Below are 23,662 nucleotides of genomic sequence, written 5' to 3'. Positions count from 1 at the left end.
CTGGATATTATCAAAGGACTTTATTTTTTTGAATGTTTTTTATCAGGGAACATTTAATTTTGTACTGGGAAACTCTAATTCGTTCCACATGGAGTCACCAGCTCTACACATTCGTATTTTCAAGGAGAAAGGTAGAAGAACTGCGACAAAAAAACATGATATTTCTGTTTGTATACATGACATTTTATGCACTTGCCTAAAGAAAGGACTTTGCTTTTCTCCAAAACCATTTTTACTATGATTTGCTTGGTCTATTGCATACAAATTCCACACCACTTTGTCCGGATATGACTGCATGAAACCGGAAATATCCGGTTTTGTTTTGGCTAACTCAATCCCAGATTGCCACAGCCTCTGTGTTTGTGTTTTCTGGCTATTATCAATGGTCATTATTGTTTTGAATTTTTTTTTATCAGGGAACATTTAATTTTGTACTGGGAAACACTCAGTGGTTCCACATGGAGACACCAGCTCTAACATTCGTATTTTCTAAGCGAGAAATTAGAGGAACTGCGGCAAACAAACATGATATTTCTGTTTGTATACATGACATTTTATGCACTTGCCTAAAGAAAGGAGTTTGCTTTTCTCCAAAACCATTTTTACTATGATTTGCTCGGTCTATTGCATACAAATTCCACACCACTTTGTCCGGATATGACTGCATGAAACCGGAAATATCCGGTTTTGTTTTCCTAACTCAATCCCAGATATTGCCACAGCCCCTGTGTTTGTGTTTTCTGGATATTATCAATGGTCATTATTGTTTTGAACGTTTTTTTTTTTAATCAGGGAGCATTTAATTTTGTACAGGGAAACAATAACTGGTTCCACATGCAGAAACCAGTTCTTCCTATTCGTGTATTCTAGGGAGAAAAGTAGAGGAACTGCGGCAAACAAACATGATATCTCTGTTTGTATACATGACATTTTATGCACTTGCCTAAAGAAAGGACTTTGCTTTTCTCCAAAACCGTTTTTACTATGATTTGCTTGGTCTATTGCATACAAATTCCACACCACTTTGTCCGGATATGACTGCATGAAACCGGAAATATCCGATTTTCTTTTGGCTAACTCAATCACAGATATTGCGACAGCCTCTGTGTTTGTGTTTTCTGGATATTATCAAAGGACTTTATTGTTTTGAATGTTTTTTATCAGGGAACATTTAATTTTGTACTGGGAAACTCTAATTGGTTCCACATGGAGACACCAGCTCTACACATTCGTATTTTCTAGGAGAAAGCTAGAAGAACTGCGGCAAACAAAGATGATATTTCTGTTTGTATACATGACATTTTATGCACTTGCCTAAAGAAAGGAGTTTTCTTTTCTCCAAAAGCATTTTTACTATGATTTCCTTGGTCTATTGCATACAAATTCCACACCACTTTGTCCGGATATGACTGGATGAATCCGGAAATATCCGGTTTTATTTTGGCTAACTCAATCCCAGATTGCCACAGCCTCTGTGTTTGTGTTTTCTGGATATTATCAATGGTCATTATTGTTTGGATTTTTTTTTATCAGGGAACATTTAATTTTGTACTGGGAAACTCTAATTGGTTCCACATGGTGACACCAGCTCTACACATTCGTATTTTCTAAGCGAGAAACTAGCCGAACTGCAGCAAACAAACATGATATTTCTGTTTGTATACATGACATTTTATGCACTTGCCTACAGAAAGGAGTTTGCTTTTCTCCAAAATCATTTTTGCTATGATTTCCTTTGTCTATTGCATACAAATTCCACACCACTTTGTCCGGATATGACTGCATGAAACCGGAAATATCCAGTTTTGTTTTGGCTAACTCAATCCCAGATATTGCCACAGCCCCTGTGTTTGTGTTTTCTGGATATTATCAATGATCATTCTTGTTTTGGAAGTTTTTTTTATCAGGGAACATTTAATTTTGTACTGGGAATCTCTAATTGGTTCCACATGGAGACACCAGCTCTACACATTCGTATTTTCTAGGAGAAAGCTAGAAGAACTGCGGCAAACAAACATGATATTTCTGTTTGTATACATGACATTTTATGCACTTGTCCAACGAAAAAACTTTGCTTTTCTCCAAAAGCATTTTTACTATGATTTCCTTGGTCTATTGCATACAAATTCCACACCACTTTGTCCGGATATGACTGCATGAAACCGGAAATATCCGGTTTTCTTTTGGCTAACTCAATCCCAGATTGCCACAGCCTCTGTGTTTGTGTTTTCTGGATATTATCAATGGTCATTATTTTTTGGATTTTTTTTTATCAGGGAACATTTAATTTTGTACTGGGAAACTCTAATTGGTTCCACATGGTGACACCAGCTCTACACATTCGTATTTTCTAAGCGAGAAACTAGCGGAACTGCAGCAAACATGATATTTCTGTTTGTATACATGACATTTTATGCACTTGCCTAAAGAAAGGAGTTTGCTTTTCTCCAAAATCATTTTTGCTATGATTTGCTTGGTCTATTGCATACAAATTCCACACCACTTTGTCCGGATATGACTGCATGAAACCGGAAATATCCGGTTTTGTTTTGGCTAACTCAATCCCAGATATTGCCACAGCCCTTGTGTTTGTGTTTTCTGGAAATTATCAATGGTCATTATTGTTTTGAACGTATTTTTTTTAATTACGGAGCATTTAATTTTGTACAGGGAAACAATCACTGGATCCACATGCAGAAACCAGTTCTTCCTATTCGTGTTTTCTAGGGAGAAAACTAGAGGAACTGAGGCAAACAAACATGATATTTCTGTTTGTATACATGACATTTTATGCACCTGCCTAATGAAATGACTTTGCTTTTCTCCAAAACCATTTTTAATATGATTTGCTTGGTCTATTGCATACAAATTCCACACCACTTTGTCCGGATATGACTGGATGAAAGGGGAAATATGCGCTTTTGTTTTGGCTAACTCAATCACAGATATTGCGACAGCCTCTGTGTTTGTCTTTTCTGGATATTATCAAAGGACTTTATTGTTTTGAATGTTTTTTATCAGGGAACATTTAATTTGCTACTGGGAAACTTTAATGGGTTCCACATGGAGACACCAGCTCTACACATTCGATTTTTTTTGGAGAAAGCTAGAAGAACTGCGGCAAACAAACATGATATCTCTGTTTGTATACATGACATTTTATGCACTTGCCTAAAGAAAGGAGTTTGCTTTTCTCCAAAACCATTTTTACTATGATTTGCTTGGTCTATTGCATACAAATTCCACACCACTTTGTCCGGATATGACTGCATGAAACCGGAAATATCCGGTTGTGTTTTGGCTAACTCAATCCCAGATTGCCACAGCCTCTGTGTATGTGTTTTCTGGATATTACCAATGGTCATTATTGTTTTGAATTTTTTTTTATCAGGGAACATTTAATTTTGTACTGGGAAACACTCAGTGGTTCCACATGGAGACACCAGCTCTAACATTCGTATTTTCTAAGCGAGAAATTAGAGGAACTGCGGCAAACAAACATGATATTTCTGTTTGTATACATGACATTTTATGCACTTGCCTAAAGAAAGGAGTTTGCTTTTCTCCAAAACCATTTTTACTATGATTTGCTCGGTCTATTGCATACAAATTCCACACCACTTTGTCCGGATATGACTGCATGAAACCGGAAATATCCGGTTTTGTTTTCCTAACTCAATCCCAGATATTGCCACAGCCCCTGTGTTTGTGTTTTCTGGATATTATCAATGGTCATTATTGTTTTGAACGTTTTTTTTTTTAATCAGGGAGCATTTAATTTTGTACAGGGAAACAATAACTGGTTCCACATGCAGAAACCAGTTCTTCCTATTCGTGTATTCTAGGGAGAAAAGTAGAGGAACTGCGGCAAACAAACATGATATCTCTGTTTGTATACATGACATTTTATGCACTTGCCTAAAGAAAGGACTTTGCTTTTCTCCAAAACCGTTTTTACTATGATTTGCTTGGTCTATTGCATACAAATTCCACACCACTTTGTCCGGATATGACTGCATGAAACCGGAAATATCCGATTTTCTTTTGGCTAACTCAATCACAGATATTGCGACAGCCTCTGTGTTTGTGTTTTCTGGATATTATCAAAGGACTTTATTGTTTTGAATGTTTTTTATCAGGGAACATTTAATTTTGTACTGGGAAACTCTAATTGGTTCCACATGGAGACACCAGCTCTACACATTCGTATTTTCTAGGAGAAAGCTAGAAGAACTGCGGCAAACAAAGATGATATTTCTGTTTGTATACATGACATTTTATGCACTTGTCCAACGAAAATACTTTGCTTTTCTCCAAAAGCATTTTTACTATGATTTCCTTGGTCTATTGCATACAAATTCCACACCACTTTGTCCGGATATGACTGGATGAAACCGGAAATATCCGGTTTTATTTTGGCTAACTCAATCCCAGATTGCCACAGCCTCTGTCTTTGTGTTTTCTGGATATTATCAATGGTCATTATTGTTTGGATTTTTTTTTATCAGGGAACATTTAATTTTGTACTGGGAAACTCTAATTGGTTCCACATGGTGACACCAGCTCTACACATTCGTATTTTCTAAGCGAGAAACTAGCCGAACTGCAGCAAACAAACATGATATTTCTGTTTGTATACATGACATTTTATGCACTTGCCTACAGAAAGGAGTTTGCTTTTCTCCAAAATCATTTTTGCTATGATTTCCTTTGTCTATTGCATACAAATTCCACACCACTTTGTCCGGATATGACTGCATGAAACCGGAAATATCCAGTTTTGTTTTGGCTAACTCAATCCCAGATATTGCCACAGCCCCTGTGTTTGTGTTTTCTGGATATTATCAATGATCATTCTTGTTTTGGAAGTTTTTTTTATCAGGGAACATTTAATTTTGTACTGGGAATCTCTAATTGGTTCCACATGGAGACACCAGCTCTACACATTCGTATTTTCTAGGAGAAAGCTAGAAGAACTGCGGCAAACAAACATGATATTTCTGTTTGTATACATGACATTTTATGCACTTGTCCAACGAAAAAACTTTGCTTTTCTCCAAAAGCATTTTTACTATGATTTCCTTGGTCTATTGCATACAAATTCCACACCACTTTGTCCGGATATGACTGCATGAAACCGGAAATATCCGGTTTTCTTTTGGCTAACTCAATCCCAGATTGCCACAGCCTCTGTGTTTGTGTTTTCTGGATATTATCAATGGTCATTATTTTTTGGATTTTTTTTTATCAGGGAACATTTAATTTTGTACTGGGAAACTCTAATTGGTTCCACATGGTGACACCAGCTCTACACATTCGTATTTTCTAAGCGAGAAACTAGCGGAACTGCAGCAAACATGATATTTCTGTTTGTATACATGACATTTTATGCACTTGCCTAAAGAAAGGAGTTTGCTTTTCTCCAAAATCATTTTTGCTATGATTTGCTTGGTCTATTGCATACAAATTCCACACCACTTTGTCCGGATATGACTGCATGAAACCGGAAATATCCGGTTTTGTTTTGGCTAACTCAATCCCAGATATTGCCACAGCCCTTGTGTTTGTGTTTTCTGGAAATTATCAATGGTCATTATTGTTTTGAACGTATTTTTTTTAATTACGGAGCATTTAATTTTGTACAGGGAAACAATCACTGGATCCACATGCAGAAACCAGTTCTTCCTATTCGTGTTTTCTAGGGAGAAAACTAGAGGAACTGAGGCAAACAAACATGATATTTCTGTTTGTATACATGACATTTTATGCACCTGCCTAATGAAATGACTTTGCTTTTCTCCAAAACCATTTTTAATATGATTTGCTTGGTCTATTGCATACAAATTCCACACCACTTTGTCCGGATATGACTGGATGAAAGGGGAAATATGCGCTTTTGTTTTGGCTAACTCAATCACAGATATTGCGACAGCCTCTGTGTTTGTCTTTTCTGGATATTATCAAAGGACTTTATTGTTTTGAATGTTTTTTATCAGGGAACATTTAATTTGCTACTGGGAAACTTTAATGGGTTCCACATGGAGACACCAGCTCTACACATTCGATTTTTTTTGGAGAAAGCTAGAAGAACTGCGGCAAACAAACATGATATCTCTGTTTGTATACATGACATTTTATGCACTTGCCTAAAGAAAGGAGTTTGCTTTTCTCCAAAACCATTTTTACTATGATTTGCTTGGTCTATTGCATACAAATTCCACACCACTTTGTCCGGATATGACTGCATGAAACCGGAAATATCCGGTTGTGTTTTGGCTAACTCAATCCCAGATTGCCACAGCCTCTGTGTATGTGTTTTCTGGATATTACCAATGGTCATTATTGTTTTGAATTTTTTTTTATCAGGGAACATTTAATTTTGTACTGGGAAACACTCAGTGGTTCCACATGGAGAAACCAGCTCTAAACATTTGTAATTGATACGGAGAATGCTAGAGGAACTGCAGCAAACAAACATGATATTTCTGTTTGTATACATGACATTTTATGCACCTGCCTAATGAAATGACTTTGCTTTTTCCAAAACCATTTTTACTATGATTTGCTTGGTCTATTGCATACAAATTCCACACCACTTTGTCCGGATATGACTGGATGAAAGGGGAAATGAAATATCCGCTTTTGTTTTGGCTAACTCAATCCCAGATTGCCACAGACTCTGTGTTTGTGTTTTCTGGATATTATCAAAGGACTTTATTGTTTTAAATGTTTTTTATCAGGGAACATTTAATTTTGTACTGGGAAACTTTTATTACTTCCACATGGAGAAACCAGCTCGACACATTCGTATTTTCTAAGCGAGAAACTAGAGAAACTGCGGCAAACAAACATGATATTTCTGTTTGTATACATGACATTTTATGCACTTGCCTAAAGAAAGGAGTTTGCTTTTCACCAAAACCATTTTTACTATGATTTGCTTGGTCTATTGCATACAAATTCCACACCACTTTGTCCGGATATGACTGCATGAAACCGGAAATATCCGGTTTTGTTTTGGCTAACTCAATCCCAGATATTGCCACAGCCCCTGTGTTTGTGTTTTCTGGATATTATCTATGGTCATTATTGTTTTGAACGTTTTTTTTAATCAGGGAGCATTTAATTTTGTACAGGGAAACAATCACTGGATCCACATGCAGAAACCAGTTCTTCCTATTCGTGTATTCTAGTGAGATAACTAGAGGAACTGCGGCAAACAAACATGATATCTCTGTTTGTATACATGACATTTTATGCACTTGCCTAAAGAAAGGACTTTTTTTCTCCAAAACCATTTTTACTATGATTTTCTCGGTCCATTACATAGGAATTCCACACCACATAGTCCGGATATGACTGCATGAAACCGAAAATATCCGGTTTTGTTTTGGCTAACTCAATCCCAGATTGCCACAGCCTCTGTGTTTATGTTTTCTGGATATTACCAATGGTCATTATTGTTTTGAACGTTTTTTTTTAATCAGGGAGCATTTAATTTTGTACAGGGAAACAATCACTGGTTCCACATGCAGAAACCAGTTCTTCCTATTCATGTATTCTAGGGAGAAAACTAGAGGAACTGCGGCAAGCAAACATGATATTTCTGTTTGTATACATGACATTTTATGCACTTGCCTAAAGAAATGACTTTGCTTTTCTCCAAAACCATTTTTACTATGATTTGCTTGGTCTATTGCATACAAATTCCACACCACTTTGTCCGGATATGACTGCATGTAACCTGAAATATCCGGGTTTGTTTTGGCTAACTCAATCCCTGATATTGCCACAGCCCCTGTGTTTGGCTAATCTGGATATTATCAATGGTCATTATTGTTTTGAACGTTTTTTTTTTATCAGGGAGCATTTAATTGTGTACAGGGAAACAATCACTGGATCCACATGCAGAAACCAGTTCTTCCTATTCGTGTATTCTAGGGAGAAAACTAGAGGAACTGCGGCAAACAAACATGATATTTCTGTTTGTATACATGACATTTTATGCACCTGCCTAATGAAATGACTTTGCTTTTCTCCAAAACCGTTTTTACTATGATTTGCTTGGTCTATTGCATACAAATTCCACACCACTTTGTCCGGATATGACTGCATGAAACCGGAAATATCCGATTTTCTTTTGGCTAACTAAATCACAGATATTGCGACAGCCTCTGTGTTTGTGTTTTCTGGATATTATCAAAGGACTTTATTGTTTTGAATGTTTTTTATCAGGGAACATTTAACTTTGTACTGGGAAACTCTAATTGGTTCCACATGGAGACACCAGCTCTACACATTCGTATTTTCTAGGAGAAAGCTAGAAGAACTGCGGCAAACAAACATGATATTTCTGTTTGTATACATGACATTTTATGCACTTGCCTAAAGAAAGGACTTTGCTTTTCTCCAAAACCATTTTTACTATGATTTGCTTGGTCTATTGCATACAAATTCCACACCACTTTGTCCGGATATGACTGCATGAAACCGGAAATATCCGGTTTTGTTTTGGCTAACTCAATCCCTGATATTGCCACAGCCCCTGTGTTTGTGTTTTCTGGATATTATCAATGGTCATTATTGTTTTGAACGTTTTTTTTTAATCAGGGAGCATTTAATTTTGTACAGGGAAACAATCACTGGATCCACATGCAGAAACCAGTTCTTCCTATTCGTGTATTCTAGTGAGATAACTAGAGGAACTGCGGCAAACAAACATGATATCTCGGTTTGTATACATGACATTTTATGCACTTGCCTAAAGAAAGGACTTTGCTTTTCTCCAAAACCATTTTTACTATGATTTTCTCGGTCAATTACATAGGAATTCCGCACCACATTGTCCGTATATGACTGCATGAAACCGAAAATATCCGGTTTTGTTTTGGCTAACTCAATCCCAGATTGCCACAGCCTCTGTGTTTATGTTTTCTGGATATTAAAAATGGTCATTATTGTTTTGAACGTTTTTTTTTTATCAGAGAGCATTTAATTTTGTACAGGGAAACAATAACTGGTTCCACATGCAGAAACCAGTTCTTCCTATTCGTGTATTCTAGGGAGAAAACTAGAGGAACTGCGGCAAACAAACATGATATTTCTGTTTGTATACATGACATTTTATGCACCTGCCTAATGAAATGACTTTGCTTTTCTCCAAAACCGTTTTTACTATGATTTGCTTGGTCTATTGCATACAAATTCCACACCACTTTGTCCGGATATGACTGCATGAAACCGGAAATATCCGATTTTCTTTTGGCTAACTCAATCACAGATATTGCGACAGCCTCTGTGTTTGTGTTTTCTGGATATTATCAAAGGACTTTATTGTTTTGAATGTTTTTTATCAGGGAACATTTAATTTTGTACTGGGAAACTCTAATTGTTCCACATGGAGACACCAGCTCTACACATTCGTATTTTCTAGGAGAAAGCTAGAAGAACTGCGGCAAACAAAGATGATATTTCTGTTTGTATACATGACATTTTATGCACTTGCCTAAAGAAAGGAGTTTTCTTTTCTCCAAAAGCATTTTTACTATGATTTCCTTGGTCTATTGCATACAAATTCCACACCACTTTGTCCGGATATGACTGGATGAAACCGGAAATATCCGGTTTTATTTTGGCTAACTCAATCCCAGATTGCCACAGCCTCTGTGTTTGTGTTTTCTGGATATTATCAATAGTCATTATTGTTTGGATTTTTTTTTATCAGGGAACATTTAATTTTGTACTGGGAAACTCTAATTGGTTCCACATGGTGACACCAGCTCTACACATTCGTATTTTCTAAGCGAGAAACTAGCGGAACTGCAGCAAACAAACATGATATTTCTGTTTGTATACATGACATTTTATGCACTTGCCTAAAGAAAGGAGTTTGCTTTTCTCCAAAATCATTTTTGCTATGATTTGCTTGGTCTATTGCATACAAATTCCACACCACTTTGTCCGGATATGACTGCATGAAACCGGAAATATCCGGTTTTGTTTTGGCTAACTCAATCCCAGATATTGCCACAGCCCCTGTGTCTGTGTTTTCTGGATATTATCAATGATCATTCTTGTTTTGGAAGTTTTTTTTATCAGGGAACATTTAATTTTGTACTGGGAAACTCTAATTGGTTCCACATGGAGACACCAGCTCTACACATTCGTATTTTCTAGGAGAAAGCTAGAAGAACTGCGGCAAACTAACATGATATTTCTGTTTGTATACATGACATTTTATGCACTTGTCCAACGAAAAAACTTTGCTTTTCTCCAAAAGCATTTTTACTATGATTTCCTTGGTCTATTGCATACAAATTCCACACCACTTTGTCCGGATATGACTGCATGAAACCGGAAATATCCGGTTTTCTTTTGGCTAACTCAATCCCAGATTGCCACAGCCTCTGTGTTTATGTTTTCTGGATATTATCAATGGTCATTATTGTTTGGATTTTTTTTTTATCAGGGAACATTTAATTTTGTACTGGGAAACTCTAATTGGTTCCACATGGTGACACCAGCTCTACACATTCGTATTTTCTAAGCGAGAAACTAGCGGAACTGCAGCAAACAAACATGATATTTCTGTTTGTATACATGACATTTTATGCACTTGCCTAAAGAAAGGAGTTTGCTTTTCTCCAAAATCATTTTTGCTATGATTTGCTTGGTCTATTGCATACAAATTCCACACCACTTTGTCCGGATATGACTGCATGAAACCGGAAACATCCGGTTTTGTTTTGGCTAACTCAATGCCAGATATTGCCACAGCCTCTGTGTTTGTGTTTTCTGGATATTATCAATGATCATTCTTGTTTTGGAAGTTTTTTTTATCAGGGAACATTTAATTTTGTACTGGGAAACTCTAATTGGTTCCACATGGAGACACCAGCTCTACACATTCGTATTTTCTAGGAGAAAGCTAGAAGAACTGCGGCAATCAAACATGATATTTCTGTTTGTATACATGACATTTTATGCACTTGCCTAAAGAAAGGACTTTGCTTTTCTCCAAAAGCATTTTTACTATGATTTCCTTGGTCTATTGCATACAAATTCCACACCACTTTGTCCGGATATGACTGCATGAAACCGGAAATATCCGGTGTTCTTTTGGCTAACTCAATCCCAGATTGCCACAGCCTCTGTGTTTGTGTTTTCTGGATATTATCAATGGTCATTATTGTTTGGATTTTTTTTTATCAGGGAACATTTAATTTTGTACTGGGAAACTCTAATTGGTTCCACATGGTGACACCAGCTCTACACATTCGTATTTTCTAAGCGAGAAACTAGCGGAACTGCAGCAAACAAACATGATATCTCTGTTTGTATACATGACATTTTATGCACTTGCCTAAAGAAAGGAGTTTGCTTTTCTCCAAAATCATTTTTGCTATGATTTGCTTGGTCTATTGCATACAAATTCCACACCACTTTGTCCGGATATGACTGCATGAAACCGGAAATATCCGGTTTTGTTTTGGCTAACTCAATCCCAGATATTGCCACAGCCCCTGTGTTTGTGTTTTCTGGATATTATCAATGGTCATTATTGTTTTGAACGTTTTTTTTTTAATTACGGAGCATTTAATTTTGAACAGGGAAACAATAACTGGATCCACATGCAGAAACCAGTTCTTCCTATTCGTGTATTCTAGGGAGAAAACTAGAGGAACTGCGGCAAACAAACATGATATCTGTGTTTGTATACATGACATTTTATGCACTTGCCTAAAGAAAGGACTTTGCTTTTCTCCAAAACCATTTTTACTATGATTTTCTCGGTCCATTACATAGGAATTCCACACCACTTTGTCCGGATATGACTGGATGAAACCGGAAATATCCGGTTTTGTTTTGCTAACTCAATCCCAGATATTGCCACAGCCCCTGTGTTTGTGTTTTCTGGATATTATCAATGGTCATTATTGTTTTGAACTTTTTTTTATCAGGGAGCATTTAATTTTGTACAGGGAAACAATCACTGGATCCACATGCAGAAACCAGTTCTTCCTATTCATGTATTCTAGGGAGAAAACTAGAGGAACTGAGGCAAACAAACATGATATTTCTGTTTGTATACATGACATTTATGCACCTGCCTAATGAAATGACTTTGCTTTTCTCAAAACCATTTTTAATATGATTTGCTTGGTCTATTGCATACAAATTCCACACCACTTTGTCCGGATATGTCTGGATGAAAGGGGAAATATGCGCTTTTGTTTTGGCTAACTCAATCACAGATATTGCGACAGCCTCTGTGTTTGTGTTTTCTGTATATTATGAAAGGACTTTATTGTTTTGAATGCTTTTTATCAGGGAACATTTAATTTGCTACTGGGAAACTCTAATGGGTTCCACATGGAGACACCAGCTCTACACATTCGATTTTTTTTGGAGAAAGCTAGAAGAACTGCGGCAAACAAACATGATATCTCTGTTTGTATACATGACATTTTATGCACTTTCCTAAAGAAAGGAGTTTGCTTTTCTCCCAAACCATTTTTACTATGATTTGCTTGGTCTATTGCATACAAATTCCACACCACTTTGTCCGGTTATGACTGCATGAAACCGGAAATATCCGGTTTTGTTTTGGCTAACTCAATCCCAGATATTGCCACAGCCCCTGTGTTTGTGTTTTCTGGATATTATCTATGGTCATTATTGTTTTGAACGTTTTTTTTTAATCAGGGAGCATTTAATTTTGTACAGGGAAACAATCACTGGATCCACATGCAGAAACCAGTTCTTCCTATTCGTGTATTCTAGTGAGATAACTAGAGGAACTGCGGCAAACAAACATGATATCTCGGTTTGTATACATGACATTTTATGCACTTGCCTAAAGAAAGGACTTTGCTTTTCTCCAAAACCATTTTTACTATGATTTTCTCGGTAAATTACATAGGAATTCCGCACCACATTGTCCGGATATGACTGCATGAAACCGAAAATATCCGGTTTTGTTTTGGCTAACTCAATCCCAGATTGCCACAGCCTCTGTGTTTACGTTTTCTGGATATTAAAAATGGTCATTATTGTTTTGAACGTTTTTTTTTAATCAGGGAGCATTTAATTTTGTACAGGGAAACAATCACTGGTTCCACATGCAGAAACCAGTTCTTCCTATTCGTGTATTCTAGGGAGAAAACTAGAGGAACTGCGGCAAGCAAACATGATATTTCTGTTTGTATACATGACATTTTATGCACTTACCTAAAGAAAGGTCTTTGCTTTTCTCCAAAACCATTTTTACTATGATTTGCTTGGTCTATTGCATACAAATTCCACACCACTTTGTCCGGATATGACTGCATGAAACCGGAAATATCCGGTTTTGTTTTGGCTAACTCAATCCCAGATTGCCACAGCCTCTGTGTTTGTGTTTTCTGGCTATTATCAATGTTCATTATTGTTTTGAAATTTTTTTTATCAGGGAACATTTAATTTTGTACTGGGAAACACTCAGTGGTTCCACATGGAGACACCAGCTCTACACATTCGTATTTTCTAAGCGAGAAATTAGAGGAACTGCGGCATACAAACATGATATTTCTGTTTGTATACATGACATTTTATGCACTTGCCTAAAGAAAGGAGTTTGCTTTTCTCCAAAACCATATTTACTATGATTTGCTCGGTCTATTGCATACAAATTCCACACCACTTTGTCCGGATATGACTGCATGAAACCGGAAATATCCGGTTTTGTTTTCCTAACTCAATCCCAGATATTGCCACAGCCCCTGTGTTTGTGTTTTCTGGATATTAAAAATGGTCATTATTGTTTTGAACGTTTTTTTTTTTAATCAGGGAGCATTTAATTTTGTACAGGGAAACAATACTGGTTCCACATGCAGAAACCAGTTCTTCCTATTCGTGTATTCTAGGGAGAAAACTAGAGGAACTGCGGCAAACAAACATGATATCTCTGCTTGTATACATGACATTTTATGCACTTGCCTAAAGAAAGGACTTTGCTTTTCTCCAAAACCGTTTTTACTATGATTTGCTTGGTCTATTGCATACAAATTCCACACCACTTTGTCCGGATATGACTGCATGAAACCGGAAATATCCGGTTTTGTTTTGGCTAACTCAATCCCTGATATTGCCACAGCCCCTGTGTTTGGCTAATCTGGATATTATCAATGGTCATTATTGTTTTGAACTTTTTTTTTTATCAGGGAGCATTTAATTTTGTACAGGGAAACAATCACTGGATCCACATGCAGAAACCAGTTCTTCCTATTCGTGTATTCTAGGGAGAAATCTAGAGGAACTGCGGCAAACAAACATGATATCTCTGCTTGTATACATGACATTTTATGCACTTGCCTAAAGAAAGGACTTTGCTTTTCTCCAAAACCGTTTTTACTATGATTTGCTTTGTCTTTTGCATACAAATTCCACACCACTTTGTCCGGATATGACTGCATGAAACCGGAAATATCCGGTTTTGTTTTGGCTAACTCAATCCCTGATATTGCCACAGCCCCTGTGTTTGGCTAATCTGGATATTATCAATGGTCATTATTGTTTTGAACTTTTTTTTTTATCAGGGAGCATTTAATTTTGTACAGGGAAACAATCACTGGATCCACATGCAGAAACCAGTTCTTCCTATTCGTGTATTCTAGGGAGAAAACTAGAGGAACTGCGGCAAACAAACATGATATTTCTGTTTGTATACATGACATTTTATGCACCTGCCTAATGAAATGACTTTGCTTTTCTCCAAAACCGTTTTTACTATGATTTGCTTGGTCTATTGCATACAAATTCCACACCACTTTGTCCGGATATGACTGCATGAAACCGGAAATATCCGATTTTCTTTTGGCTAACTCAATCACAGATATTGCGACAGCCTCTGTGTTTGTGTTTTCTGGATATTATCAAAGGACTTTATTGTTTTGAATGTTTTTTATCAGGGAACATTTAATTTTGTACTGGGAAACTCTAATTGTTCCACATGGAGACACCAGCTCTACACATTCGTATTTTCTAGGAGAAAGCTAGAAGAACTGCGGCAAACAAAGATGATATTTCTGTTTGTATACATGACATTTTATGCACTTGCCTAAAGAAAGGAGTTTTCTTTTCTCCAAAAGCATTTTTACTATGATTTCCTTGGTCTATTGCATACAAATTCCACACCACTTTGTCCGGATATGACTGGATGAAACCGGAAATATCCGGTTTTATTTTGGCTAACTCAATCCCAGATTGCCAGAGCCTCTGTGTTTATGTTTTCTGGATATTATCAATGGTCATTATTGTTTGGATTTTTTTTTATCAGGGAACATTTAATTTTGTACTGGGAAACTCTCATTGGTTCCACATGGTGACACCAGCTCTACACATTCGTATTTTCTAAGCGAGAAACTAGCGGAACTGCAGCAAACAAACATGATATTTCTGTTTGTATACATGACATTTTATGCACTTGCCTAAAGAAAGGAGTTTGCTTTTCTCCAAAATCATTTTTGCTATGATTTGCTTGGTCTATTGCATACAAATTCCACACCACTTTGTCCGGATATGACTGCATGAAACCGGAAATATCCGGTTTTGTTTTGGCTAACTCAATCCCAGATATTGCCACAGCCCCTGTGTCTGTGTTTTCTGGATATTATCAATGATCATTCTTGTTTTGGAAGTTTTTTTTATCAGGGAACATTTAATTTTGTACTGGGAAACTCTAATTGGTTCCACATGGAGACACCAGCTCTACACATTCGTATTTTCTAGGAGAAAGCTAGAAGAACTGCGGCAAACTAACATGATATTTCTGTTTGTATACATGACATTTTATGCACTTGTCCAACGAAAATACTTTGCTTTTCTCCAAAAGCATTTTTACTATGATTTCCTTGGTCTATTGCATACAAATTCCACACCACTTTGTCCGGATATGACTGCATGAAACCGGAAATATCCGGTTTTCTTTTGGCTAACTCAATCCCAGATTGCCACAGCCTCTGTGTTTATGTTTTCTGGATATTATCAATGGTCATTATTGTTTGCATTTTTTTTTATCAGGGAACATTTAATTTTGTACTGGGAAACTCTAATTGGTTCCACATGGTGACACCAGCTCTACACATTCGTATTTTCTAAGCGAGAAACTAGCGGAACTGCAGCAAACAAACATGATATTTCTGTTTGTATACATGACATTTTATGCACTTGCCTAAAGAAAGGAGTTTGCTTTTCTCCAAAATCATTTTTGCTATGATTTGCTTGGTCTATTGCATACAAATTCCACACCACTTTGTCCGGATATGACTGCATGAAACCGGAAATATCCGGTTTTGTTTTGGCTAACTCAATCCCAGATATTGCCACAGCCCCTGTGTTTGTGTTTTCTGGAAATTATCAATGGTCATTATTGTTTTGAACGTATTTTTTTTAATTACGGAGCATTTAATTTTGTACAGGGAAACAATAACTGGATCCACATGCAGAAACCAGTTCTTCCTATTCGTGTATTCTAGGGAGAAAACTAGAGGAACTGCGGCAAACAAACATGATATCTGTGTTTGTATACATGACATTTTATGCACTTGCCTAAAGAAAGGACTTTGCTTTTCTCCAAAACCATTTTTACTATGATTTTCTCAGTCCATTACATAGGAATTCCACACCACTTTGTCCGGATATGACTGGATGAAACCGGAAATATCCGGTTTTGTTTTGCTAACTCAATCCCAGATATTGCCACAGCCCCTGTGTTTGTGTTTTCTGGATATTATCAATGGTCATTATTGTTTTGAACGTTTTTTTTTTATCAGGGAGCATTTAATTTTGTACAGGGAAACAATCACTGGATCCACATGCAGAAACCAGTTCTTCCTATTCGTGTATTCTAGGGAGAAAACTAGAGGAACTGAGGCAAACAAACATGATATTTCTGTTTGTATACATGACATTTTATGCACCTGCCTAATGAAATGACTTTGCTTTTCTCCAAAACCATTTTTAATATGATTTGCTTGGTCTATTGCATACAAATTCCACACCACTTTGTCCGGATATGACTGGATGAAAGGGGAAATATGAGCTTTTGTTTTGGCTAACTCAATCACAGATATTGCGACAGCCTCTGTGTTTGTGTTTTCTGGATATTATCAAAGGACTTTATTGTTTTGAATGTTGTTTATCAGGGAACATTTAATTTGCTACTGGGAAACTTTAATGGGTTCCACATGGAGACACCAGCTCTACACATTCGATTTTTTTTGGAGAAAGCTAGAAGAACTGCGGCAAACAAACATGATATCTCTGTTTGTATACATGACATTTTATGCACTTGCCTAAAGAAAGGAGTTTGCTTTTCTCCAAAACCATTTTTACTATGATTTGCTTGGTCTATTGCATACAAATTCCACACCACTTTGTCCGGATATGACTGCATGAAACCGGAAATATCCGGTTTTGTTTTGGCTAACTCAATCCCAGATTGCCACAGCCTCTGTGTATGTGTTTTCTGGATATTACCATGGTCATTATTGTTTTGAATTTTTTTTTATCAGGGAACATTTAATTTTGTACTGGGAAACACTCAGTGGTTCCACATGGAGAAACCAGCTCTAAACATTTGTAATTGATACGGAGAATGCTAGAGGAACTGCAGCAAACAAACATGATATTTCTGTTTGTATACATGACATTTTATGCACCTGCCTAATGAAATGACTTTGCTTTTTCCAAAACCATTTTACTATGATTTGCTTGGTCTATTGCATACAAATTCCACACCACTTTGTCCGGATATGACTGGATGAAAGGGGAAATGAAATATCCGCTTTTGTTTTGGCTAACTCAATCCCAGATTACCACAGACTCTGTGTTTGTGTTTTCTGGATATTATCAAAGGACTTTATTGTTTTGAATGTTTTTTATCAGGGAACATTTAATTTTGTACTGGGAAACTTTAATTACTTCCACATGGAGAAACCAGCTCGACACATTCGTATTTTCTAAGCGAGAAACTAGAGGAACTGCGGCAAACAAACATGATATATCTGTTTGTATACATGACATTTTATGCACTTGCCTAAAGAAAGGAGTTTGCTTTTCACCAAAACCATTTTTACTATGATTTGCTTGGTCTATTGCATACAAATTCCACACCACTTTGTCCGGATATGACTGCATGAAACCGGAAATATCCGGTTTTGTTTTGGCTAACTCAATCCCAGATATTGCCACAGCCCCTGTGTTTGTGTTTTCTGGATATTATCTATGGTCATTATTGTTTTGAACGTTTTTTTTTAATCAGGGAGCATTTAATTTTGTACAGCGAAACAATCACTGGATCCACATGCAGAAACCAGTTCTTCCTATTCGTGTATTCTAGTGAGATAACTAGAGGAACTGCGGCAAACAAACATGATATCTCTGTTTGTATACATGACATTTTATGCACTTGCCTAAAGAAAGGACTTTGCTTTTCTCCAAAACCATTTTTACTATGATTTCCTCGGTCCATTACATAGGAATTCCACACCACATAGTCCGGATATGACTGCATGAAACCGAAAATATCCGGTTTTGTTTTGGCTAACTCAATCCCAGATTGCCACAGCCTCTGTGTTTATGTTTTCTGGATATTACCAATGGTCATTATTGTTTTGAACGTTTTTTTTTAATCAGGGAGCATTTAATTTTGTACAGGGAAACAATCACTGGTTCCACATGCAGAAACCAGTTCTTCCTATTCGTGTATTCTAGGGAGAAAACTAGAGGAACTGCGGCAAGCAAACATGATATTTCTGTTTGTATACATGACATTTTATGCACTTGCCTAAAGAAATGACTTTGCTTTTCTCCAAAACCATTTTTACTATGATTTGCTTGGTCTATTGCATACAAATTCCACAACACTTTGTCCGGATATGACTGCATGTAACCGGAAATATCCGGGTTTGTTTTGGCTAACTCAATCCCTGATATTGCCACAGCCCCTGTGTTTGGCTAATCTGGATATTATCAATGGTCATTATTGTTTTGAACGTTTTTTTTTTATCAGGGAGCATTTAATTTTGTACAGGAAAACAATCACTAGATCCACATGCAGTAACCAGTTCTTCCTATTCGTGTATTCTAGGGAGAAAACTAGAGGAACTGGGGCAAACAAACATGATATTTCTGTTTGTATACATGACTTTTTATGCACCTGCCTAATGAAATGACTTTGCTTTTCTCCAAAACCGTTTTTACTATGATTTGCTTGGTCTATTGCATACAAATTCCACACCACTTTGTCCGGATATGACTGCATGAAACCGGAAATATCCGATTTTCTTTTGGCTAACTAAATCACAGATATTGCGACAGCCTCTGTGTTTGTGTTTTCTGGATATTATCAAAGGACTTTATTGTTTTGAATGTTTTTTATCAGGGAACATTTAATTTTGTACTGGGAAACTCTAATTGGTTCCACATGGAGACACCAGCTCTACACATTCGTATTTTCTAGGAGAAAGCTAGAAGAACTGCGGCAAACAAAGATGATATTTCTGTTTGTATACATGACATTTTATGCACTTGCCTAAAGAAAGGAGTTTTCTTTTCTCCAAAAGCATTTTTACTATGATTTCCTTGGTCTATTGCATACAAATTCCACACCACTTTGTCCGGATATGACTGCATGAAACCGGAAATATCCGGTTTTCTTTTGGCTAACTCAATCCCAGATTGCCACAACCTCTGTGTTTGTGTTTTCTGGATATTATCAATGGTCATTATTGTTTGGATTTTTTTTTATCAGGGAACATTTAATTTTGTACTGGGAAACTCTAATTGGTTCCACATGGTGACACCAGCTCTACACATTCGTATTTTCTAAGCGAGAAACTAGCCGAACTGCAGCAAACAAACATGATATTTCTGTTTGTATACATGACATTTTATGCACTTGCCTAAAGAAAGGAGTTTGCTTTTCTCCAAAATCATTTTTGCTATGATTTGCTTGGTCTATTGCATACAAATTCCACACCACTTTGTCCGGATATGACTGCATGAAACCGGAAATATCCGGTTTTGTTTTGGCTAACTCAATCCCAGATATTGCCACAGCCCCTGTGTTTGTGTTTTCTGGATATTATCAATGATCATTCTTGTTTTGGAAGTTTTTTTATCAGGGAACATTTAATTTTGTACTGGGAAACTCTAATTGGTTCCACATGGAGACACCAGCTCTACACATTCGTATTTTCTAGGAGAAAGCTAGAAGAACTGCGGCAAACAAACATGATATTTCTGTTTGTATACATGACATTTTATGCACTTGTCCAACGAAAATACTTTGCTTTTCTCCAAAAGCATTTTTACTATGATTTCCTTGGTCTATTGCATACAAATTCCACACCACTTTGTCCGGATATGACTGCATGAAACCGGAAATATCCGGTTTTCTTTTGGCTAACTCAATCCCAGATTGCCACAGCCTCTGTGTTTATGTTTTCTGGATATTATCAATGGTCATTATTGTTTGGATTTTTTTTTATCAGGGAACATTTAATTTTGTACTGGGAAACTCTAATTGGTTCCACATGGTGACACCAGCTCTACACATTCGTATTTTCTAAGCGAGAAACTAGCGGAACTGCAGCAAACAAACATGATATTTCTGTTTGTATACATGACATTTTATGCACTTGCCTAAAGAAAGGACTTTGCTTTTCTCCAAAATCATTTTTGCTATGATTTGCTTGGTCTATTGCATACAAATTCCACACCACTTTGTCCGGATATGACTGCATGAAACCGGAAATATCCGGTTTTGTTTTGGCTAACTCAATCCCAGATATTGCCACAGCCCCTGTGTTTGTGTTTTCTGGAAATTATCAATGGTCATTATTGTTTTGAACGTATTTTTTTTAATTACGGAGCATTTAATTTTGTACAGGGAAACAATAACTGGATCCACATGCAGAAACCAGTTCTTCCTATTCGTGTATTCTAGGGAGAAAACTAGAGGAACTGCGGCAAACAAACATGATATCTGTGTTTGTATACATGACATTTTATGCACTTGCCTAAAGAAAGGACTTTGCTTTTCTCCAAAACCATTTTTACTATGATTTTCTCGGTCCATTACATAGGAATTCCACACCACTTTGTCCGGATATGACTGGATGAAACCGGAAATATCCGGTTTTGTTTTGCTAACTCAATCCCAGATATTGCCACAGCCCCTGTGTTTGTGTTTTCTGGATATTATCAATGGTCATTATTGTTTTGAACGTTTTTTTTTATCAGGGAGCATTTAATTTTGTACTGGGAAACAATCACTGGATCCACATGCAGAAACCAGTTCTTCCTATTCGTGTATTCTAGGGAGAAAACTAGAGGAACTGAGGCAAACAAACATGATATTTCTGTTTGTATACATGACATTTTATGCACCTGCCTAATGAAATGACTTTGCTTTTCTCCAAAACCATTTTTAATATGATTTGCTTGGTCTATTGCATACAAATTCCACACCACTTTGTCCGGATATGACTGGATGAAAGGGGAAATATGAGCTTTTGTTTTGGCTAACTCAATCACAGATATTGCGACAGCCTCTGTGTTTGTGTTTTCTGGATATTATCAAAGGACTTTATTGTTTTGAATGTTGTTTATCAGGGAACATTTAATTTGCTACTGGGAAACTTTAATGGGTTCCACATGGAGACACCAGCTCTACACATTCGATTTTTTTTGGAGAAAGCTAGAAGAACTGCGGCAAACAAACATGATATCTCTGTTTGTATACATGACATTTTATGCACTTGCCTAAAGAAAGGAGTTTGCTTTTCTCCAAAACCATTTTTACTATGATTTGCTTGGTCTATTGCATACAAATTCCACACCACTTTGTCCGGATATGACTGCATGAAACCGGAAATATCCGGTTTTGTTTTGGCTAACTCAATCCCAGATTGCCACAGCCTCTGTGTATGTGTTTTCTGGATATTACCATGGTCATTATTGTTTTGAATTTTTTTTTATCAGGGAACATTTAATTTTGTACTGGGAAACACTCAGTGGTTCCACATGGAGAAACCAGCTCTAAACATTTGTAATTGATACGGAGAATGCTAGAGGAACTGCAGCAAACAAACATGATATTTCTGTTTGTATACATGACATTTTATGCACCTGCCTAATGAAATGACTTTGCTTTTTCCAAAACCATTTTACTATGATTTGCTTGGTCTATTGCATACAAATTCCACACCACTTTGTCCGGATATGACTGGATGAAAGGGGAAATGAAATATCCGCTTTTGTTTTGGCTAACTCAATCCCAGATTGCCACAGACTCTGTGTTTGTGTTTTCTGGATATTATCAAAGGACTTTATTGTTTTGAATGTTTTTTATCAGGGAACATTTAATTTTGTACTGGGAAACTTTAATTACTTCCACATGGAGAAACCAGCTCGACACATTCGTATTTTCTAAGCGAGAAACTAGAGGAACTGCGGCAAACAAACATGATATTTCTGTTTGTATACATGACATTTTATGCACTTGCCTAAAGAAAGGAGTTTGCTTTTCACCAAAACCATTTTTACTATGATTTGCTTGGTCTATTGCATACAAATTCCACACCACTTTGTCCGGATATGACTGCATGAAACCGGAAATCCGGTTTTGTTTTGGCTAACTCAATCCCAGATATTGCCACAGCCCCTGTGTTTGTGTTTTCTGGATATTATCAATGGTCATTATTGTTTTGAACGTTTTTTTTTAATCAGGGAGCATTTAATTTTGTACAGGGAAACAATCACTGGATCCACATGCAGAAACCAGTTCTTCCTATTCGTGTATTCTAGTGAGATAACTAGAGGAACTGCGGCAAACAAACATGATATCTCTGTTTGTATACATGACATTTTATGCACTTGCCTAAAGAAAGGACTTTGCTTTTCTCCAAAACCATTTTTACTATGATTTTCTCGGTCCATTACATAGGAATTCCACACCACATAGTCCGGATATGACTGCATGAAACCGAAAATATCCGGTTTTGTTTTGGCTAACTCAATCCCAGATTGCCACAGCCTCTGTGTTTATGTTTTCTGGATATTACCAATGGTCATTATTGTTTTGAACGTTTTTTTTTAATCAGGGAGCATTTAATTTTGTACAGGGAAACAATCACTGGTTCCACATGCAGAAACCAGTTCTTCCTATTCGTGTATTCTAGGGAGAAAACTAGAGGAACTGCGGCAAGCAAACATGATATTTCTGTTTGTATACATGACATTTTATGCACTTGCCTAAAGAAATGACTTTGCTTTTCTCCAAAACCATTTTTACTATGATTTGCTTGGTCTATTGCATACAAATTCCACACCACTTTGTCCGGATATGACTGCATGTAACCGGAAATATCCGGGTTTGTTTTGGCTAACTCAATCCCTGATATTGCCACAGCCCCTGTGTTTGGCTAATCTGGATATTATCAATGGTCATTATTGTTTTGAACTTTTTTTTTATCAGGGAGCATTTTATTTTGTACAGGAAAACAATCACTGGATCCACATGCAGAAACCAGTTCTTCCTATTCGTGTATTCTAGGGAGAAAACTAGAGGAACTGCGGCAAACAAACATGATATTTCTGTTTGTATACATGACATTTT

Source organism: Lepus europaeus, chromosome 21 (genome assembly GCF_033115175.1).
Source record: "Lepus europaeus isolate LE1 chromosome 21, mLepTim1.pri, whole genome shotgun sequence".
Taxonomy (NCBI): domain Eukaryota; kingdom Metazoa; phylum Chordata; class Mammalia; order Lagomorpha; family Leporidae; genus Lepus; species Lepus europaeus.
Note: the sequence above shows the minus strand (reverse complement) of the source record.